Source organism: Ascaphus truei, unplaced genomic scaffold (assembly GCF_040206685.1).
Source record: "Ascaphus truei isolate aAscTru1 unplaced genomic scaffold, aAscTru1.hap1 HAP1_SCAFFOLD_1054, whole genome shotgun sequence".
NCBI classification, from domain to species: domain Eukaryota; kingdom Metazoa; phylum Chordata; class Amphibia; order Anura; family Ascaphidae; genus Ascaphus; species Ascaphus truei.
Window position 1 is genome coordinate 1 of NW_027453919.1, and position 6,828 is coordinate 6,828.

Below are 6,828 nucleotides of genomic sequence, written 5' to 3' on the forward strand. Positions count from 1 at the left end.
TCTCCCCTCCCCCGTCCCTTCTCTCCCCTCCGCCGTCCCTTCTCTCCCCTCCCCGTCCCTTCTCTCCCCTCCCCCGTCCCTTCTCTCCCCTCCCCCGTCTGTCCCCTCCCCCCGTCTGTCCCATCCCCTCCCCCCGTCTGTCCCTCCTCTCCCCGTCCCTTCTCTCTCCTCCCCCCGTCCCTTCTCTCCCCCCGTACCTTCTCTCCCCCTGTCCCTTCTCTCCCCCGTCCCTTCTCTCCCCCCGTCCCTTCTCTCCCCCGTCCCTTCTCTCCCCCGTCCCTTCTCTCCCCCCGTCCCTTCTCTCCCCCGTCCCTTCTCTCCCCCCGTCCCTTCTCTCCCCCCGTCCCTTCTCTCCCCCCGTCCCTTCTCTCCCCCGTCCTTCTCTCCCCCCGTCCCTTCTCTCCCCCCGTCCCTTCTCTCCCCCCATCCCTTCTCTCCCCCCGTCCCTTCTCTCCCCCGTCCCTTCTCTCCCCTCACCTCGTTCCTTCTCTCCCCTCACCTCGTCCCTTTTCTCCCCTCTCCTCGTCCCTTTTCTCCCCTCCCCTCGTCCCTTTTCTCCCCTCCCCGTCCCTTCTCTCCCCCCGCCCCTTCTCTCCCCCCCGCCCCTTCTCTCCCCCCCGCCCCTTCTCTCCCCCCGCCCCTTCTCTCACCTCCCCCCGCCCCTTCTCTCACCTCCCCCCGTCCCTTCTCTCCCCTCCCCCCGTTCCTTCTCTCCCCTCCCCCGTCCCTTCTCTCCCCTCCCCCCGTCCCTTCTCTCCCCTCCCCCGTCCCTTCTCTCCCCTCCCCGTCCCTTCTCTCCCCTCCCCACCGTCCCTTTTCTCCCGTCTTTCATCCCCCCGTCTTTCATCCCCCCCATCCGCCCGTCTTTTTCCCCCCTGTTCGTCTTTCCCCCCCCCGACCATCTTTCCCCCCCCGACCATCTTTCCCCCCCCTGTCCGCCCGTCTTTCCCCCCCCCCCGTCTGTCTTTCCCCCCCCCCCCGTCCGTCTTTCCCCCCCCCCGTCCGTCTTTCCCCCCCCCCGTCCGTCTTTCCCCCCCCCGTCCGTCTTTCCCCCCCCCGTCCGTCTTTCCCCCCCCCGTCCGTCTTTCCCCCCCCGTCCGTCTTTCCCCCCCCCCGTCCGTCTTTCCCCCCCCCCGTCCGTCTTTCCCCCCCCCCGTCCGTCTTTCCCCCCCCCCCCGTCCGTCTTTCCCCCCCCGTCCGTCCGTCTTTCCCCCCCCCCCCCGTCCGTCTTTCCCCCCCCGTCCGTCTTTCCCCCCCCGTCCGTCTTTCCCCCCCCGTCCGTCTTTCCCCCCCCCGTCCGTCTTTCCCCCCCCGTCCGTCTTTCCCCCCCCGTCCGTCTTTCCCCCCCCGTCCGTCTTTCCCCCCCCGTCCGTCTTTCCCCCCCCGTCCGTCTTTCTTCCCCCACCCGTCCGTCTTTCCCCCCCCGTCCGTCTTTCCCCCCCCGTCCGTCTTTCCCCCCCCGTCCGTCTTTCCCCCCCCGTCCGTCTTTCCCCCCCCGTCCGTCTTTCCCCCCCCCGTCCGTCTTTCCCCCCCCCGTCCGTCTTTCCCCCCCCCGTCCGTCTTTCCCCCCCCCCGTCCGTCTTTCCCCCCCCCCGTCCGTCTTTCCCCCCCCCCCGTCCGTCTTTCCCCCCCCCCCGTCCGTCTTTCCCCCCCCCCCGTCCGTCTTTCCCCCCCCCCCCCCCCCGTCCGTCTTTCCCCCCCGTCCGTCTTTCCCCCCCGTCCGTCTTTCCCCCCCGTCCGTCTTTCCCCCCCGTCCGTCTTTCCCCCCGTCCGTCTTTCCCCCCCGTCCGTCTTTCCCCCCCCGTCCGTCTTTCCCCCCCGTCCGTCTTTCCCCCCCGTCCGTCTTTCCCCCCCGTCCGTCTTTCCCCCCCGTCCGTCTTTCCCCCCCCCCCGTCCGTCTTTCTCCCCCCCCGTCCGTCTTTCCCCCCCCGTCCGTCTTTCCCCCCCCGTCCGTCTTTCCCCCCCCCCGTCCGTCTTTCCCCCCCCCGTCCGTCTTTCCCCCCCCGTCCGTCTTTCCCCCCCCCGTCCGTCTTTCCCCCCCCCGTCCGTCTTTCCCCCCCCGTCCGTCTTTCCCCCCCCCGTCCGTCTTTCCCCCCCGTCCGTCTTTCCCCCCGTCCGTCTTTCCCCCCCGTCCGTCTTTCCCCCCCGTCCGTCTTTCCCCCCCCCGTCCGTCTTTCCCCCCCCGTCCGTCTTTCCCCCCCCCGTCCGTCTTTCCCCCCCCCGTCCGTCTTTCCCCCCCCCGTCCGTCTTTCCCCCCCCCCGTCCGTCTTTCCCCCCCCCGTCCGTCTTTCCCCCCCCCCGTCCGTCTTTCCCCCCCCCCGTCCGTCTTTCCCCCCCCCGTCCGTCTTTCCCCCCCCCCGTCCGTCTTTCCCCCCCCCGTCCGTCTTTCCCCCGTCCGTCCGTCTTTCCCCCCCCGTCCGTCTTTCCCCCCCCGTCCGTCTTTCCCCCCCCGTCCGTCTTTCCCCCCCGTCCGTCTTTCCCCCCCCGTCCGTCTTTCCCCCCCCGTCCGTCTTTCCCCCCCCGTCCGTCTTTCCCCCCCCGTCCGTCTTTCCCCCCCCGTCCGTCTTTCCCCCCCGTCCGTCTTTCCCCCCCCCGTCCGTCTTTCCCCCCCCCGTCCGTCTTTCCCCCCCCGTCCGTCTTTCCCCCCCCGTCCGTCTTTCCCCCCCCGTCCGTCTTTCCCCCCCGTCCGTCTTTCCCCCCGTCCGTCTTCCCCCCCCGTCCGTCTTCCCCCCCCCCGTCCGTCTTCCCCCCCCCCCGTCCGTCTTCCCCCCCCCCCCGTCCGTCTTCCCCCCCCCCCGTCCGTCTTCCCCCCCCCGTCCGTCTTCTCCCCCCCGTCCGTCTTTTCCCCCCCGTCCGTCTTTCCCCCCCGTCCGTCTTTCCCCCCCCCCCGTCCGTCTTTCCCCCCCCCGTCCGTCTTTCCCCCCCGTCCGTCTTCCCCCCCCCGTCCGTCTTCCCCCCCCCCCCCGTCCGTCTTTCCCCCCCCCCCCCGTCCGTCTTTCCCCCCCCCCCCCCGTCCGTCTTTCCCCCCCCCCCCCCCGTCCGTCTTTCCCCCCCCCCGTCCGTCTTTCCCCCCGTCCGTCCGTCTTTCCCCCCGTCCGTCCGTCTTTCCCCCCGTCCGTCCGTCTTTCCCCCCGTCCGTCCGTCTTTCCCCCGTCCGTCCGTCTTTCCCCCCCGTCCGTCCGTCTTTCCCCCCGTCCGTCCGTCTTTCCCCCCGTCCGTCCGTCTTTCCCCCCCGTCCGTCCGTCTTTCCCCCCCCGTCCGTCTTTCCCCCCCCCCGTCCGTCTTTCCCCCCCCCGTCCGTCTTTCCCCCCCCCCCGTCTGTCTTTCCCCCCCCGTCTGTCTTTCCCCCCCCGTCCGTCTTTCCCCCCGTCTGTCTTTCCCCCCGTCTGTCTTTCCCCCCCCGTCCGTCTTTCCCCCCCCCGTCCGTCTTTCCCGTCCGTCCGTCTTTCCCCGTCCGTCCGTCTTTCCCCCCCCCGTCCGTCTTTCCCCCCCCCGTCCGTCTTTCCCCGTCCGTCTTTCCCCGTCCGTCTTTCCCCGTCCGTCTTTCCCCGTCCGTCTTTCCCCGTCCGTCTTTCCCCGTCCGTCTTTCCCCGTCCGTCTTTCCCCGTCCGTCTTCCCCCCCCCCGTCTTTCTCCCCCCCCCCCGTCTTTCTCCCCCCCCCCCGTCTTTCTCCCACCCCCGTCCTTCTCCCCACCCCCGTCCGTCCGTCTTTCCCATCCGTCCGTTTCCCCCCCTCCCCGTCCGTTTCCCCCGTCCGTTTCCCCCCCCCCTCTGTTCCCCCCCCGTCTGTTTCCCCCCCCGTCTGTTTCCCCCCCCCTGTCTGTTCCCCCCGATCGCGTACGTCTTTGCCCCCCGGTCCGGTACGTCTTTGCCCCCCGGTCCGGTACGTCTTTCCCCCCCGTCCGGTACGTCTTTCCCCCCCGTCCGGTACGTCTTTCCCCCCCGTCCGGTACGTCTTTCCCCCCCGTCCGGTACGTCTTTCCCTTCCCCCCCGTCCGTCTTTCCCTTCCCCCCCGTCCGTCTTTCCCTTCCCCCCCGTCCGTCTTTCCCTTCCCCCCCGTCCGTCTTTCCCTTCCCCCCCGTCCGTCTTTCCCTTCCCCCCCGTCCGTCTTTCCCTTCCCCCCCGTCCGTCTTTCCCTTCCCCCCCCGTCCGTCTTTCCCTTCCCCCCCGTCCGTCTTTCCCTTCCCCCCCGTCCGTCTTTCCCTTCCCCCCCGTCCGTCTTTCCTTCCCCCCCGTCCGTCTTTCCCTTCCCCCCCGTCCGTCTTTCCCTTCCCCCCCGTCCGTCTTTCCCTTCCCCCCCGTCCGTCTTTCCCTTCCCCCCCGTCCGTCTTTCCCTTCCCCCCCGTCCGTCTTTCCCTTCCCCCCCGTCCGTCTTTCCCTTCCCCCCCGTCCGTCTTTCCCTTCCCCCCCGTCCGTCTTTCCCTTCCCCCCCGTCCGTCTTTCCCTTCCCCCCCGTCCGTCTTTCCCTTCCCCCCCGTCCGTCTTTCCCTTCCCCCCGTCCGTCTTTCCCTTCCCCCCGTCCGTCTTTCCCTTCCCCCCGTCCGTCTTTCCCTTCCCCCCCGTCCGTCTTTCCCTTCCCCCCCGTCCGTCTTTCCCTTCCCCCCCGTCCGTCTTTCCCTTCCCCCCCCCGTCCGTCTTTCCCTCCCCCCCCCCCGTCCGTCTTTCCCTTCCCCCCCGTCCGGTACGTCTTTCCCTTCCCCCCGTCCGGTACGTCTTTCCCTTCCCCCGTCCCTTCCCCCCGTCCGTCTTTCCCTTCCCCCCCGTCCGTCTTTCCCTTCCCCCCCGTCCGTCTTTCCTTCCCCCCCCGTCCGTCTTTCCTTCCCCCCCGTCCGTCTTTCCCTTCCCCCCCGTCCGTCTTTCCTTCCCCCCCGTCCGTCTTTCCCTTCCCCCCGTCCCTTCCCCCCCGTCCGTCTTTCCCTTCCCCCCCGTCCGTCTTTCCCTTCCCCCCCGTCCGTCTTTCCCTTCCCCCCCCGTCCGTCTTTCCCTTCCCCCCCGTCCGTCTTTCCCTTCCCCCCCGTCCGTCTTTCCCTTCCCCCCCGTCCGTCTTTCCCTTCCCCCCCCGTCCGTCTTTCCCTTCCCCCCGTCCGTCTTTCCCTTCCCCCCCGTCCGTCTTTCCCTTCCCCCCCGTCCGTCTTTCCCTTCCCCCCGTCCGTCTTTCCCTTCCCCCCCGTCCGTCTTTCCTTCCCCCCCGTCCGTCTTTCCCTTTCCCCCGTCCGTCTTTCCCTTCCCCCCGTCCGTCTTTCCTTCCCCCCCGTCCGTCTTTCCCTTCCCCCCCGTCCGTCTTTCACTTCCCCCCCGTCCGTCTTTCCCTTCCCCCCCCGTCCGTCTTTCCCTTCCCCCCGTCCGTCTTTCCCTTCCCCCCCGTCCGTCTTTCCCTTCCCCCCCGTCCGTCTTTCCCTTCCCCCCCGTCCGTCTTTCCCTTCCCCCCCGTCCGTCTTTCCCTTCCCCCCCCGTCCGTCTTTCCCTTCCCCCCCGTCCGTCTTTCCCTTCCCCCCCGTCCGTCTTTCCCTTCCCCCCCGTCCGTCTTTCCCTTCCCCCCCGTCCGTCTTTCCCTTCCCCCCCGTCCGTCTTTCCTTCCCCCCCCGTCCGTCTTTCCCTTCCCCCCCGTCCGTCTTTCCTTCCCCCCCGTCCGTCTTTCCCTTCCCCCCCGTCCGTCTTTCCCTTCCCCCCCGTCCGTCTTTCCCTTCCCCCCCGTCCGTCTTTCCCTTCCCCCCCCGTCCGTCTTTCCCTTCCCCCCGTCCGTCTTTCCCTTCCCCCCCGTCCGTCTTTCCCTTCCCCCCCCGTCCGTCTTTCCCTTCCCCCCCGTCCGTCTTTCCCTTCCCCCCCGTCCGTCTTTCCCTTCCCCCCCGTCCGTCTTTCCCTTCCCCCCCGTCCGTCTTTCCCTTCCCCCCCGTCCGTCTTTCCCTTCCCCCCCGTCCGTCTTTCCCTTCCCCCCCGTCCGTCTTTCCCTTCCCCCCCGTCCGTCTTTCCCTTCCCCCCCGTCCGTCTTTCCCTTCCCCCCCGTCCGTCTTTCCCTTCCCCCCCGTCCGTCTTTCCCTTCCCCCCCGTCCGTCTTTCCCTTCCCCCCCGTCCGTCTTTCCCTTCCCCCCCGTCCGTCTTTCCCTTCCCCCCCGTCCGTCTTTCCCTTCCCCCCCGTCCGTCTTTCCCTTCCCCCCCGTCCGTCTTTCCCTTCCCCCCGTCCGTCTTTCCCTTCCCCCCCGTCCGTCTTTCCCTTCCCCCCCGTCCGTCTTTCCCTTCCCCCCGTCCGTCTTTCCCTTCCCCCCCGTCCGTCTTTCCCTTCCCCCCCGTCCGTCTTTCCCTTCCCCCCCGTCCGTCTTTCCCTTCCCCCCCGTCCGTCTTTCCCTTCCCCCCGTCCGTCTTTCCCTTCCCCCCGTCCGTCTTTCCCTTTCCCCCCGTCCGTCTCTCCCCCCCCCCGGATGTCCGTCTTTCTCCCCTCCCCGGATGTCCGTCTTTCTCCCCCCCCCCCGTCCGTCTTTCCCTTTCCCCCCGTCCGTCTCTCCCCCCCCCCCCCGGATGTCCGTCTTTCTCCCCTCCCCGGATGTCCGTCTTTCTCCCCCCCCCCACCGTCTTTCCACCCCCCCCCCCCCACCGTCTTTTCGCTTCCCCCCACCTCGTCTTTCCGCCCCCCCCCCCCCCCCACCGTCTTTTCGCTTCCCCCCCACCTCGTCTTTCCGCCCCCCCCCCCCACCGTCTTTTCGCTTCCCCCCCACCTCGTCTTTCCGCCCCCCCCCCCCCCCACCGTCTTTTCGCTTCCCCCCACCTCGTCTTTCCGCCCCCCCCCCCCCCACCGTCTTTTCGCTTCCCCCCACCTCGGCTTTCCACCCCTT